Source organism: Staurois parvus, unplaced genomic scaffold (genome assembly GCF_062004578.1).
Source record: "Staurois parvus isolate SC_StPar_1 unplaced genomic scaffold, SC_StPar_1.0 ptg000047l, whole genome shotgun sequence".
NCBI lineage: Eukaryota > Metazoa > Chordata > Amphibia > Anura > Ranidae > Staurois > Staurois parvus.
In genome coordinates this window covers 2,402,145-2,418,530 of record NW_028317843.1, presented here as the reverse complement: position 1 = coordinate 2,418,530, position 16,386 = coordinate 2,402,145, and the positions used below count along the sequence as shown (strand labels likewise).

General features: G+C 41.2%; 1 pseudogene; it reads right to left on the bottom strand.

The window, feature by feature from the left end:
* Nucleotides 1-2,457: 2,457 nt before the first annotated feature.
* LOC149470389 (U2 spliceosomal RNA) lies at nt 2,458-2,573 on the bottom strand (annotated as a pseudogene).
* Nucleotides 2,574-16,386: the final 13,813 nt, after the last annotated feature.

Below are 16,386 nucleotides of genomic sequence, written 5' to 3'. Positions count from 1 at the left end.
AGCCAGACTGATAGCTCTCTCTGCATCCAGAAAGCGTGAGAAGCTTCTGGATAATAGGTGTGGAGCAGATGAAAATATATACAGTTTTGGCCTATCCCAGAGAGAGAGGCTCTGAAGGCAGGCTGGGTGACTGTATATAGTCAGTGAGCACACTGAGTTCTGAGTCTTTCTTGTATAGGATTGTTCCAGCCTTGAGAGGGCATGCTTCCCTCCCAGGCAATGCTGCTGGATCTACTGCCATAGGCCTCAGGTGGGCGACTTGAGTGCCTGAATGCTGACACCTGGCTTCTGCTAAAGCTGACTGAAGGGCTGTCTACTAAAGATCTGGTCTGGTATCACAGAGGAAGGCAATCAGCTGTTCTTGGGCCTTGTGAGTACAGGCACTCCTAAAGGACCTTAGAGACTATGTGCTACTTAACCCCGTCTGGTGCTAGGGAGTCAGCTGTGGGAATAGCTAAAGGGGACACCAGCTGGTGTTCGATAGAGCTTTGACCATTTAATCTCCTACTCCAAGGGACTCTGCTCTAGTTGCTACTACTACTACTGCTGTCTTAAAACTGAGGTCTACTGTTTGTTTTAAGCACGGTTTCATCATAGCTTATCCAAAAGAAAACCTAACATTCATAACTGTACATAATTCTTGTTTTTTTGTAGTATCCCATCTAATTCCCTCATCACTGTTCAGGTTTTTCAAAAATAAAAACAATTCCCCTAGACTGTTTTTTTTTTTTTAAGTCCACGAACGTGCGAAAAACGAAAAACCCATAAGTGTACAAAAAACGTGCAAGTGCAAAACACCAACACAAAAAAGTGCACTTAAGAGTGTGCTTTTTCCACCCCCCGAAGGGGTTGGATCTCTACCCTGATCCCCCGGGGTGTGAAGCTCCTGACAGGGACAAGGTTTTCATGTGGTCCTCCTAGCCAAAAGTCCTGGCGGACCCCGTTCCTTGTGGCCAGCCGAAGCCAGCTCTCCCGAAGAGAAAACCCCCTAGGGACAGGGGAGGAAGGAACCAAAAGGCCACACATCCTCCCCCTAGACTTCAGGGTAGGCCCGAGGACCCACACCCTACAATCCGTGAGAAGAAAAACACACACATAAGTGAAAAGTGACAAACGTGAGGAGAAAAATAAATTAAATAAATAAGTTAAAATAAAAAAAGTGGCCGTGCAATTGTGCACTGGCTAGGCTTTGAGGCCAGTAGCAAAAAAAATTGCCCTGGACTTAGCCAAAAGGCCTAGCCCTAAAAGGCACAGTGCAGGAAAAGTGTTTGAAGCAGTGACCATGTGCACGTTTCACACATTGGGGTCCCACACCCAAGTGTTACTAAGAGCACCCCTGAGGCGACCACTCTCAGGGGATACTGGTTCGCGGACTTTCTGTCTCCCCGACCCCTGGCCAGACAAGGTAGATCCATTCAAACCAGGAGGAACTGGGCCCCTCCGGTTTTCCAGGGGGAATTACTCCCCGGCCCCAGCAGCCCGTGGGCGCCTCGGTTTCTGTTCCAGCCTGTACTAACCATCAGGACCCCTATCCTACCAGCAGGGGTACTGTACAACCAATCATCCCCGCAAGCAGGAATGATGGTGAAGCACTCCTACTGGACACTGATAAGAACAGATTTTTTTTTTTTAAATTTCCGCAAACGTGCAAACTACAACGAAAAACCCGTAAGTGTTTCACAAAAAAGTGCAAGTGCAAAAACACCACACAAAAAGTGCACTTAGGGGTGTGCTTTGTCCTACCCCCGAAGGGGTTGGACCACTACCCTGATCCCCTGGGGCATGAAGCTCCTGACGGGGACAAGGTTCCCATTTGGTCCTCCTGGCCAAAAGGCCTGGTGGACCACCGTTCCTTATGTCCAGCCGAAGCCGGACATCCAGTACTTGGTCAGGGGGCTCTCCCGAAGAGAAAACCCCCTAGGGATCAGGGGAGGAAGGAACCAAAAGGCCACACATCCTCCCCCTAGACTTCAGGGCAGGCCCGAGGACCCACACCCTCCATCATGTGAAGAAAAACACACACATAAGTAAAAGTGACAAACGTGGGGTGAAAAAAAAAATATAAATAAATAATTAAATAATCTATAAAAATAAAAAAAAGTGGTCGTGCCAAATTGTGCACTGGCCAGGCCCTGAGGCCTGTAGCAAAAAAAATTGCCCAGGACTTGGCCAAAAGGCCCGGTCCTAGAGGCGCAGTGCAAAAAGTGTTTAAAAGCGGTGACCATGTGCTCATTCACAACGTGGGGTCCCACACCCAAGTGCTACTCAGAGCACCCCTGAGGTGACTACTCTGCCTTCCCAGCCCCTGGCCAGACCAAGGTAGATCCGTCCAAATCAGGAGGTACTGGGTCCTTCCAGCTTTCTCAGGGGAATTACTCCCAGGGCCCCAGCTTAACTCGTGGCGCTCCCCGGTTTCTGTCCCCCCGATACTGGCCTTCCAGACCCCCATCATACCAGTGAGGGTACTATACAACAGCCATCCCCGCAAAGCTAGAATGGCCGGGAGCACCCCCACTGGACACTGATAAGAACAGATACTACACTTGGTCTTAGCTAAAAGGCCGAGAAGCGGCCTAGACTGGTCATTGAAGAAATATGTGCATGAGTCTAAGTACCTGGCTGTGGGGCAAAGCTGATGGAGAAGACCTTGACAGTAGTCCTGTGGCTCTTACGAGAGTAGTGCTACATAAACAAAATTTTTTTTAAAAAGGTCTCTGGGATTCAATTGGCTAAAATACCTGTCTTAAATTCCCTAATGTTGCGGCCTCTCTCCTACTGGATGAAGCATGGAAGTCTTTGCTTTCCTCACCTGCCAGCTGCCTGTAGCCAGTGAAGGGAAGCAGGGAATGCATAACCCTGCCTCCTAATTACACACTACCATTGTGGAGGGGATGGGGGTGTTGGGAGAATGGTGGGAGAGGGTGGCAGAATGCACCTTCGCCTGCGTAGACATAAATCCTTGCACTGGCCCTGCCCAAACCTATGGTACACTTGCTTCACCTTATCTTTGGAGAGTAATGCTGCCCCTGTCACCATTTGACTGATGTTAGTCTTATAGTTTGTTGGTTACAGTTCCAGGCCCTAGAATAATTACGCCATTTCTTTGGCTCTTCTATTCCACCTGTCCAGCTGAGACTCAATCGTTATACTCTCACATTAGGACCATTTCATTCTTGTGATGTGATATCTGAATATCTGTAAGGGAACTGCATCTTCTGACTTCTGTTTTGTTATTTTTTATAATGTAGACTTTCTTTCAAAAATAATAAAACATTTTTAAATGAAAAAATAGCTGTTGATCTTTCCAGAACGTATGACAACACTAGCCACAGGGTACTCTTGCTATGTTAGTGTTGCCAGGCAAAAATGTACTGCATACCATGCCAATGCTTGGTTACATTCAGCCTCTCCTTCCAGCCCACCCATAGTTGCTGATTGACAGAGGCTCCTTAATTTTGTATCACAACTTTGTAAACACAGCCAAGAACAAAACAAGTTCCAAGATTTAACTGACTATCATCTCTCAGCCTGTAACTCAGTCAAGGATGTAGATGTTGACCCTGGAAATTGCGTGAACAAAGGGGGTGCTGTCTTCCTGGAGATTTAGGGAGAGAAAAGATATGATGAATGTATACCTGTAACCCTTCTCACCTGGAACTTCCAAAAGGGCAATGGCTCACATGACAAGTGAGTGTTTTGCAATTGCTTCCTTCAATTGGCACTCTTCCGTTTTTGCAGTTTTCTCCTTAGCTACAGTACTGGATGAAGACATGTAAAGTGTAGGTGAGTTCACAGTACTGGGGTCTGTGGTTATACTGTATGTTTTCTCCTGACTTATGTAAATTTTTCTTGCGGTTTCCTCCTTGAAGATTCTTGTAGGTTAATAACTTCTGCTCATTTTGGCTCTATTACATATGATTGTTGTAGGTACGTTAAGTTATAAGTTTCTTTGGATGCAGGGACTGAAGTGATTGCCTTCATATTTCTTGTAAAGTGCTGCGAAATATAATGGTGCTGTTTAAATGAAATTGAACTTACTAATTTCTCCTTTCACTAATACGAAACTGGAGATAACCTGAAGGCAAGACTATAACCTTTACTCTGCCTTTTGTTTCTGATTTTTTTTTCTCCCCAGCCTAGAGTAATAAAATTATACAATCTGTTCCTCTGTTCTCTTTTATAATATGAGTGAAAAGTGAAATGTATATTCTTCATGGCTGTGCTTACTAAGTAATGAGCCAAACAGCCCTAAGTTTGCTTTGGCAGGGGTTCCTAAACGTCAAAGAATTTAAGATGTCAAATTTGAACCCCTTTGAACTAAATGGAATTCAAATATTTCAAATTAAAATGCCAACTTTCTGGGCTAATATAGAAGGGGTGTAAAAATAAATAGCATTGAGAGGGGGGGGGGGGGGTTGGGCAAAGCGCTGGGGAACATGTACCAATGCAAAACAAACATTTTTTCAATACTTTTTCTTTACAGCTGACATTTACAAAGGAAAGCATTTTTTTAAATTTTTGGCAAATTACTGGCAGCAGTTGTCATTTGTTATTAACAAGGCTGGCCCCAGATACTGCCCTCCCATGTGAATGAGCATGGGGTACATAATACGGCTACTTTTTCACAAAAAATAAAGAATTGTAGCCTAGAATAGAGGCACCCAAATGTTTCATGAATCCTTTATTAAAAAAAAACAAACAATGTTCATCATCATCATGATGCCCACCACCGCTAACTTGCTGAAAAAAATTATGACTTGCTGCACCTGACCAATGCCTAACAGTGACACTGGCCGCATGACAGCTCCCTGAGTTGTCATCAGCTATATAAAGGAAAGGGCAGGGTTAGTGAAATTGTTGCTCAAATATAGCCATATTTGAACAATACTATTACCCAAATATGGTCATGTGGCCAACTGACCGTGTCTTGAGCAGGCCAATGTATGGAACAAATAGAATTTCACTAGGTAATGGATATAACAACTCAAGGAAATAGAGTGGTAAATTTGAGATATTAATTTCTCCAAGGAATGGAAGTATGTCAAATCCCATGAAATCCCATGAGAAAAAATTGCAAGTAATGCATCTGCTTGATTTTGGCGCAGTGGTTTTACCATAATGAAAGTGGAATACCTGTTAAAAAAGAAAATCTGCCTATTGTTAGTATGTACAATAGCTATAATCTTTACATTATGCATTATTGTAAATGCTGATTGTCTGATTAGAAACAATAATCTATTGTAGACAGTAAGCAATCCTCCTGATATTCTCCAACATTGGGTGTGACTGTGCAGCCAAATGTGCACATAGGCACTTCCTGGCACCATTGTTGGTGTCTGTGTATGAATAACAGCCAAGCTCTGAGCAGCCCTGTCCTCGTCCCACCTGGCCCCTCCCTTATCCTGTCTGGCCCCTCATCCTTCCCAGTTCTATCCCTGTCTCAGCCAGCCCACCACCATTTGTGATGCCATTCATGAGAGTTCTATCAGGAATGTGCTTTGGCTCCTTCTATCCTCCTGGTCTTGCTTTGGCTTGCAGAAGTGATGAAGAGTGGGAAGAGTGCCTCTAATCCCCCTAAATAAAACAACTTTTACACATTTTACACCTGCCTTTCATTCCACTTTAAGTGCAAACATTCCAGGGTATTCATAATATTGAAATAAACATATTTTTTCTCTATTGTTCTAATTCTCTAAAGTATTATACAAACCAAACTATTTAGTAGATTTAAGTAGATAAATCTGTTAAAAATGCTACTAGTCAGGGGCGGACTGACAACTCATGGGGCCCCTGGGCAATAGGGGATCATGGGGCCCCTGTGTCCTTGCCCAAACTCAAAAATGCCTATGAAAAAGGTACCAGGGGCATCTCACGGGGCCCCCTACTGACCCGAGTTTCCAAATAGTCAGTCCGCCCCTGCTGCTAGTAGAATAACAACAAAAATAAACATTTATCTATCTAGCCTAAAACTGATTTCACAGGATTGATCGCTGGTGACCGCTTACCAGCAACACGATCTCTAAAGCTAGCTTCATATGTGTAGATAGCGTGAGTAGATTACTCCATCCATGCTAAACAGTGTGAATGAAGGAATCTCTTTTGCTTGCTATGTATTTTGAAAGCATTATCACCCGTGACTGTCAGAATACCACGACAATGACCGCATCTGATTGGATGTAGTAACTTCTCAGCTGAAAAATTTCAACATGGCTCCTTTAACAAAAGTTGATTGAAAATCAACTTTTGGTAAGTTAGATAGTGCCAACGAGGCCACGGAAGGCTCACATTGTGGCTGAATCAGCCAAAACATGAGCTGTGTATGGCAGGCTTAAAGTGGTTGTAAAGCATTAAAGTAAAAAAACCTTCTGTGCTGCATGTGTCCCCCAGCCCCCCATTATCCCATTATACATAACTGAGCCTTATCCCGATCTAGGGATGTTCACCAGAGCAGCAGCCCTTTTCGGCTGTGTCCCCCCTCACTGCACAGATTGATAGCAGTGGAAGACATTGGCTCCCGCTGATGTCAATCAAATTCTGTGAGCCAAGCTGCCCTGTCTATCTTAATGGACTCAGACAAGGCGGCTTGGGAGTGAGCCTGCACAAGTGCCCCCATAGGAAGTAGCTTACCGAAAAGGAGAAGCCAGGAGATCCAGCAATACCACAGCAATGTGTAGAGCATGTAAGTATGATATGTTTGTTATTTTAACCCCTTCACGCCAGCGCCTCCCGACCCTTTAAGGGTTCCAGAAGCCGGGAGGCGGGGCGGGGTTTAGGGTCATGTGACCGCCGTGACATGCCGTCATATAATCGGGAAAGGTCCCGATCGAAAAAGGAGATTGGGACTGTTCCATGAGTACCGGACATGTGTGCTGGGAGCGCGCAGGGCTCCATTCAGAGAGAAAAAAAAACAAGGGGTGGGCTTCACAGTGACTGATCAAGGTTATCAGAGCAATCAAGTGACCTGGAATCAGGAGTTCTGGGTTCTGATCATTAGAACGGGACCCGGGGCTCTCAGTGACACCCCGGTCTTTGTGCTGGCACAAAGACAGGTAGGCAAATATGCAGCCCCATGGAAAAAAGCCCAGTTCTGTGAGAGAGGTTAAGAAACCACTTTAAGAAACTCCACTTTTGCTGAGAAAAAGACAATCCCCTCTGGGTGATCTATGTACATTACAAGGATTTTAACAAACGTTGCCGATTCCTACTTGTTGCTATTCTGAAGGTGAAGCCTTTGTTAAATCATGTCTTGTGCAGGACTGATTCTGAATGGGAGTGACTAATTTATTTTAATCAGCTGATAGACTTTCAGAGTTCTGATGAGAAAAGTTGAAGTGTTAGCATCCATTCTGAAGTAATTAACTCTTATGGAGTATCTCACCAAAAATGACAGTTTTGTTGTACAGGTTACCTAGAACCTGACTAGTACCTTAGTGCAGTCTTCTTCACATTAGCAGAAAGTGACATTTCAGGGGGGTGTTCTGTATACCAACTATTTGCAGTAAAGCATGCTTGTTATACTCACTGTTGAACCTAAGGGGTTAATCCTCTGCATTGTGTAAAAATGCTGTTTGATCCTGACTTCTCTGATCCTCCCCTTCTTTCAGTGTCCCCCTCTTATCTCCTGATAAGACGTATGGTGCCCCCCTCTCTTCTCATTGGCTCACTGGCTGTGATTGACAGCAGTGGGAGCCAATGGCTTCTGATTCTGTCTCAGCCAACGAGAACAGGGAGTCCCGGAATAGCCGAGACTACACATTGCTGGATCAAGAGGGGGCTTAGATAAGTATTGGGGGGGAGGGGGTGTTGCACATAGAAAGTTTTTTACCTTCATGCATAGAATGCATGAAGATGAAAAACCTTATGACTTTACAATCACTTTAATAACTATTTTTGTTCAGGTGCCGTTCAGTGTCAGCATCCACTTACTAGACTCAGAGATGATACAATTGTGTCATCCTAGTCCCTGTGCTATTCTTGGCTGTGCTTACTAAGGTCTGACACAGTTAGGGTCCTTTCACATGGTCGTTGTTTTTTTCTTCAGTTCAGTCACGGTTTTTCAAAGAAAAAACGGGTGAGTTTGCATCTGTTCTTTATCCGTTTACATCCGTTTTTCATTCCCTTATGTCTGTTTTCATCTGTTTACATCCGTTTTTGATCCGTTTACATCCATTTACATCCAATGACATCCGTTTTTGGTCCATTTACATTCATTTACAGCCGTTGACATCTGTTTTTGGTCCGTTTACATCCGTTTTTGGTCCGTTTACATCCATTTACATCCGTTGTTTTTTGTCTGTTCCGTTTTTTTGTGGAAGAAAAATAGGGTTTTTTTCTGTTCAAAAAACGGATGTTAACGGATGCGGCATTAACGGATGTGAAAAAAGATGTTCATACATATACATCCGCAAGTCCATACATGAAATACATGGGGGTCTGTTTTTCATCCGTAAACAGACAGATGAAAAGCGAACATACAGAACGCTCGTGTGAAAAAGGGCTTAAGCCTCTACTGCAGCGTCTCACCTTGTGACTTGCTACAAACTTACAATTTTGCAGTTTGATCTCTGGAGGAAAGGAGACTGAAAAATAGTTCCTTCTGCCTGCCTGGATTTTAAGAACTTTTTTAGTGATAAAAGGTATAGGTTTTTTCTAAAATGACCATTTTACATTATGGCATGTCAGGAGTTTGTTAATAAACATTTGTAAATAATTATGTATGTTCATTTATCTTTAAAATATATTCGCTATATATGAAAATAACTATTGCTATACTTATTGTATTATATTTAACATAACCATTTAATATAGTTTATTTTTCTATAGTATTATTAAATTGGTACATGATAGCCAAGCTTAAATTCCATTTGCTTGCAAATAACCTTCTTCACCTATTTTTTTTTCATTTGTTCCTATTTTTATTATTTCTAATTGTATTATGTATTGTCATGTACAGTATTCTGTTGTTGTTTTTTTTTAAAATATGCTGTGGTAATGTTTTTTTAAATAATCTGTGATATTGCATACTATCCATTTAGCAGTCCTTGTGTACAGTGATTACTGTAAGTTAATCATTACTTTCTGTTTCACTTCACAACTCTGTAATAATCAACTCTAGATAACAACCGTTATTTTTGTTTTAGCTTCTTTCATCCATCCTTTTCAGAGCTGCTGTTTTTTTTTCTATTACTTTTATTGGCTGACCTGGAAATAATTCCAGCTAATTGGAAACAAGGGGGGTGATGTCATTTTAACCACAAAGACTGTTTAAAGTGTTACTAAACCCACAGCAGTAAAATCAATCTGTATATGCAGTAAAACATGTTTGTTATACTCATTGTGGAACCTAAGGGGTCAATCCTCTGCATTGTGTAAAAATGCTATTTGATCCTGACTTCTCTGATCCTCCCCTTCTTCCAGTGTCCCCCTCTTATCTCCTGACAAGAGATATCATGTGGAGTCACTCTGCACATGCTCAGTTTGGTGTATATTGCTAGAGTTTTTTTTTTCCTTGGGAGAGTGTGTGTGATCAGCACAGGGCCAAACAGCACTGTCCAGACAGCGATCAGAGGTTCTGCATCCTCCTAGAGCAGAAAGAAAACTCCTCCTACAAGCTTTAACCAGTGCTCTGCTAAAGTCACAAGACTGCTCCAACTGCTGATGAGAAAGGGTATTTAGCAGTTAAAATTTACTAAAATAATTGCACTTCCATGTACTGTGTACTGTGGAAGGCCATATATAGTGAATGCAGGGTCCTGGGTTTAGTAACACTTTAAGATCTGATTTTTTTTTACAGCTGCTATCTAAGCAATGTGCTTTATTGCTTTCTCTATCATGGCAGAGCTCTTTAGTAAGCCCTACATAGCAGTTGTGAAAACTCAATATTAAAATTAACTTTACTTACTCTTGTTTTAGCTTTTTTCATCAATCCTTTGCCCTTTGCCTTATTTTCAGTTTGAGTTTTCACAGCTGCTATCTAAACAATGTGCTTTATTGGTTCATTCTCACATCCCAGCTCTTTAGTAATTCCTACATAGCAGCTGCTGTGAAAACTCAATCTAAAATTACCTTATTTCTCCCTCAGCTTCTTTTATCCATCTTTTGCCCTTTGCCAGTTTGAGTTTTCACAGCTGCTATCTAAGGGTTGCTATGGACTGTTATCAGAGATAGCCGGTGAAATGGCAGTCACTTTAAATATGATATCCATTTTTTTTTAAACCATTCACTCACACAGTCACTGGTATAACAGATTCATTACAAAAGATGTAAAGAATGTTCACTTTGAAAATGAAATGTTAATTTTTACCTATTAAAGAAGCTGAATCTGTTGAGTGAATTTACTAAAGGCAAATAGACTCTGCATATTGCAAGTGCAGTTGCATTTATTTTCCACAGAGATTATTAAATGTGGTAAAGCTCTGATTTCTATCATTCAATCATGTACATGCAAAATGCTGTTTTTTTTCTATTATTTATTTGGGTATGTTTTATAAAGTGAAGCTTTGCCACATTTACTAAGCTTTGGGGAAAATGAGTGCAACTGCACTTGTAAAGTGCACAATCTATTTGCCTTTAGTACATCCACCCAACAGATTTAGCTTCTTTAATAGGAAAAATGAACATTTAATTTTCAAAAATCTTATCTTAAGTGATCACTTGACCTCTATTCTCAGCAGCATAAGGAGTTTGGAGAGGTGGGGGTGGAGAAGTAGCAGGACAGTGATCTTCCCAGTGATTAGCTGTTGGAGGTGTGTCAGCACAAGTCTGATCATTGGAGGACAGGCAGGCTGTTCTCAAAGCAGTGACCATGCTGGGATGGATGTGCCCTCATGCCTAGCATGGTTAGTTTGAAATAGGAAAGTAAAGGGACTGGCAGGATCACCGGGTATTTCACACTAAAGAAGCAATGCAAAGAAAACAGGATAGTTTTTCATACAAGTACATGGTACAGCTGGCACATATCAAGAATATGAAATGTTGGGGCAACATATTCTTTAAAACATAATTTAATAGCTTGCACGTGATTGGATGATTGAAGTGAACATAGCTTCACCATTACTTTACATTCATTTTGCAAGGTTAAGGTTCTCCACTTTTTAAATAAATCAACCCCATTATTTACATCAAGAAGTTACAAAGAAAAAAAATGAAATCATAAAAATATGATTGCACTGAGCTGAATCAGCTTAATATGTTTGACTTGACTGGATGATCTTGGTATTTACTGAACACTGGAACAGACTTATCTATTCTAAATTGTAAAAAAAAAAACAAAAAACAAAAAAAAAAACAGAATGTCTGCCAAACAACAGGAAAGCTGTGCCAGTTCTGTGACAATGTCTACTATGCATGCACTGTATAAAAAACAGAAAGGTATGAATGACAGTGGAGGACAGACTTTTTTGGGGGGGATCGGACTAACCCCAGAAGAAAATACAATTCATTTGTCAATGCGATAAATATGTAACTGGACTGATTTCCACTCTTTTGCACCAGTCTGTTTAATCGTTCTGGAAAATATGGTCAGATGCTATACATTTTTCTCACTTTCCATGATAACCTTCTGCATTTGGCAAAATGCACTGTATCCAAATCCTGCTTTATACAGACTCTAGATGAAAAAATGTTAAAGTATGTATTTGCTTGTATGTTCTACTTATCATCACTGCATATAAATATTCCCCTAGAGAAAATGTTTTCTAGTTCCCATCTGCTTAGTATAAATAAAATCAGGAAATATGTTTCAGCCTGCAGCAGTAAACTTACAATGCAGCCTTCTAATCTACATATGGCTGCATCCTAATCTTTAGCTGGACCGGCAATGTGAATATCACGATGGAGTTTTTTTTTAAGAAAAGGCCTACAGCAACATGATCTGTGATATGTATGTGTGGGGAAGCTCCATTTACTGGGAAAGAAAAAGTTTTAAGGATCAAAAAGGTACTTAAAGAGGAACTGTAGTGTTTTAGGTTGGAAGTCCAATAGAAGGTGGACTGTGGCTGTCTATGGTTACGTAAGCCGCACAACTACTGAATCCTAAAAGCTTTATTGTCCACCAATCATAACACATTCCATCAGACTGTGTTTTTGCTGATGCATTTCTCCCCAACTAGAGCTTAATCATAAGGGGTAAACCTCTGGAGAAGATTCAGCAGTTGTGCTGCTTATAAATGTTGCTTTTGGACTGGAAACACACCTCTGTGTTATGAGTTTTTTTAGCATGCTGTTGTACGTTTCTCATGCATTTGGATGTGTTTCCATTGATTTAAATTTACAATGAAGTTGTAAGCAGGTGATGGTCTACCTGGTGCGTGGCTATAGCAGGCACCGGAATACCTCTACCAAAGACTACAGGCCTTGCCCTGTAGTTATCACTCATTTCCTCTCAATGTGTAGGTGGGGACTGGTGACCATATTCTCTACCCACCCTCCTGGTTGCACAGCTGTACCCCCTCACTCCCAGAGGTAACCAGATGCTGACTCTACTTCTCCCGGGTGACCTCACTGATTGTTCTGTCCCCACTTCTAAGACGACTCCAGAATAACTTCTTACAGAGGCCGCATGTAGATAAACAACTTCTTTACTGGGGAATGAAGCATAAATGTACAGTCATTAACCTCCCTGACGTTATTCCCGAGTGTAGCTCAGGGTAAAGTTTCAGTACCAAAAGCGGTAACCCCGAGCTGCACTCGTGCTTACCATGCGGCGTTGCTCACGGATTCCTTGCAGTGCTTACCTTGTCCTTCGTTCCCACGATGTGTCCCCTGCAGCGTCCCCGGCCATCTCCTCCGGCCAATGCCGGCATCTGGCTTCCATGTTCCGGAAGCCAGATGCCAGCTCTGAGGAAGAGGCAAGTCCTCGAAACGCGTCAGCCTATTGGATGTCTACATTCCCCATTACGGACTGTTACTCAGCGCAGTGTTGATCCAGCTGTTCTTTTAAGATGTGCTTTGACTTTATTGTCGTTTGTGAGCACAACACCTACTTTATTTCTTATTAAACTTTTTTTATGGTAATGCACTAGGCATGTGCGCCCTCTCTTTGTTCTTTCCGTGTTCCGGTCCCTGCGAGCGTCAACACGTACAGGGGCCGGAACGGCGGCAAATGTAAACATTTTTAGAAACTGTAATTTTCTTAGAAATGAATTTGACATAGTAAAACATTACTGTGTCAAACCATTTCACATACATGTTGTCCCTACTGCTTTGTCCTGTACCCTGTCTGCATTTTTACTGTTCTTTCTGCCTGGAAACTTAGAAAAGTCCATGGCGTCCAAAAAGCGTCCTTTTAGGTCAAAAGCGGTTTTAGAACGGCTAGAGATCAGCGATAGTAAATTAGAACCACTTGCAGAATTGAGTGATAATGATTTGTGGGGAAATTCGTCATCAGACACTGAAAACGATTCTGCGACTTTGCTCAGTGATGTGAGAACTTAACGCTATATTTCAAATTTCAGTGTTTTTGGTTTGATTATATTATTTAATTACATTTATTATTATTATATTATTATTTTTATGATTATTTATTAAATTATAATTTATGATTTTGTGTTTCAAGTTTTATCCTACCCGGAATGTTTACTAGACTCTTGTTTGGACAGATATCAGTGAGTTATTCCTAAAAATTACAGGCCTACAATAAAAAAAATACATATTTCCATGCAAAAAAAATGTACCGCTTTGAGCACAGAAATATGGACATAATGAGACTGCCAGGGAGGTTAAGGCCCTAGGCCCCAACACAGTCTATCAAAGAGTACTTTTACTCCAAAGTTGTCATCAGTCCCAGCAGGCTTCCTCCAGGGGGAAATGAAAGGGTAAAGTCTCTGCTTCCTAAGTGCTGTCTTCCCTCATGGCTTTCCTTCCCATGGCTATCAACCTACTGCTCTCTCTAAACTCCTCCCACCATATTTAAGGGGATCCTGCCAGGTAGGAAGTGAACCCTCCTTTCTGGAAGGAATGAAAACAGTCACATTTGTGGGCCCAATCTTAACCTGACTAAAAATTTGTGTTTACAGCCTAACTGCACATTCATACATACGTGTTTTACCACTTACATTTTATTGTATGTCAGGGCATGTGTAACCTAATGGTGTCAATTTACATAAGTGTGGTGCATTGACATATGTTGTTTTTAATGCAGTAAACCATGGTTTAGGGCCTGTTGATGACAGTAATATATTATAAAATTATATATAATTGGTGTCGCGCTCCACTGAATTAAATAAAATATGTGAACATATTCCTAAATATTGCTAATATTGCCTCAATAAATAATATTTGTGACTATATATTAAGTGATCCAAATGTGAAAAAATAAAAATGTATATAGTGAAAAAATATATAATATAAAAAATATGAATGTGCAATAATTTTATATGTGAAAAATAAATGAAACAAATATATAAAAAAAGTCCCCAAAAAATTATAAAAGATATCAAAAGTGTCCAAATAAATTAAAATCCAATATAGTGTCCACTCCGTAATTATATTCTGAACAAACAGGTACATCTTTCTTATATATCTGCTCACCTTAAATTTAGCCCAACTTTTGATTAGCCTAAAATAGCTTTTTGTCCTAAATTGGACAGATGAGGGAATTTCCGATGATTGTATACTTCCAGAAATACTGATACACAAGATGCAATACTTTAATTTTCCCTCTGGGGGTCTCTTAGACACGCTGATCCCTGTCTTTGATCAGGATGAATGGATTTCTCCCTCTTTCCTCCAGGGGTCCTATATATCCTTTACTTTCTTTCTTTATTCCTCCATCAGCCAGCTTGTGAAACAACCAATTTGGCCCTGTCTAACAGTATGTGTTAAAAACTGAGGGTTTTGTTTGCACACATTTGCAAATACATGTGTAAGCCACACTCCCACGTGAAGGGTCCTCTGTATACTGTGGACCTAACTAAAATGCACAATAATTAATTTTGCCATAGTAGCTCACAAGTACCATATAATTTAATATTAGTAATATATTTTGATTATGGGCTTAAAAACTCACTATTATACGCATGTATGTTGTGGATCTAGCCCAATGTTTTTTAGACAACTGAAATGAGAAGCTTAAATCCCAAATCCAGACTGTTTTTCTAACATCCCTCTGAAGGTTAAGTAAAATAAAAGACCAATAACCAAAACCAAAATACCCGGCTCTGGCTGCAATACTCATCTCTTTGCCATTGTCCCTTGCAGTAGCTCTTCTCCATCACAAGATGTAGTCTTCCAGGTTAATTGACACCCAGCCTCATCACATCAAGTCCTCTATCTGCATCATTGTAGACCACCAACACCTGGGAGAAGATCTAAAGCGAAAGATGACTTTGAGTGCCATATCATTGGCTAGAAAATACTGATAGGAGGTATACCTCTAGGGTGGGCAGGGCTGAAGCCTAGATTTGGCCTTTAAATGGAACTTGCCTATGATGAGAGCAAGATCTGAGGAATCCAGAACTGCATGTAGAGCATAGGGAAGTTATATTGAACACTGTGTAAACGTAATTTTCTTCAAAAATATGTAAGTCAGTAACTATAATAGTAACAGAATATGTTCATGGAAGGTAAGACGCTTGTGACATAAAACATAAGTTACCTCTAGTGAGGTCTTCAAAATGCTCATAATGAAGTCATGTTGTAAATTGCCCAGTCATAAATAGTCTGGAAGAACAGTTCAGAAATACACATTCTGAGCCTGTTTTATTAAAGCGGAGTTCCACTCAAAAGTGGAAGCTCCACTTGTTTGCCTCCTCCCCCACTCCACTGCCATATTTGGCACCTTTTGGGTGGAGCAGATACTTTGTTTTGACAGATAAACACTCCCACTTTTGGCTCAATTCGCCGCAGCGAAGTGATCCGGAAGTTCGGCCCCCTTCTTCCTCCCGCAGTCTCCTAGGAACCACCACAGGTCCCAGAAGATTGCCGGACCAATCAGAATGCACAGCATGACTTGTGCATGCGCAGTGGGCACCTGGCTGTGAAGCCGTAAGCTGTCATAGCCTGGTGCCCACAATTATGATCAGACAGGATGGGGACAGAAAAGGCAGAGAAGGGACGGCGTGGGTGAGCACATCGCTGGACCTTGGGACAGGTGTGTGTTTATTAAAAGTCAGCAGCTACAGTTTTTGTAGCTGCTGACTTTTAATAAAAACAAAACTGAATGGAACTCTGCTTTAACTACCAGAACCAAACTTTATACACAACCCACAATTCCTGCCGAGATGGAGTTACTTTTACATAAAATGGCCATATTAAGGTCCAGAAGACTAATGGGATATATTAGACCAATCAGAGCTAATTAATATGTTGGTTGTCAGATTGTTGAGCATTGATATATGGAAATATAGATGCATTCAGGATAGTTGACATCAGGATAGTTGGGGTGTA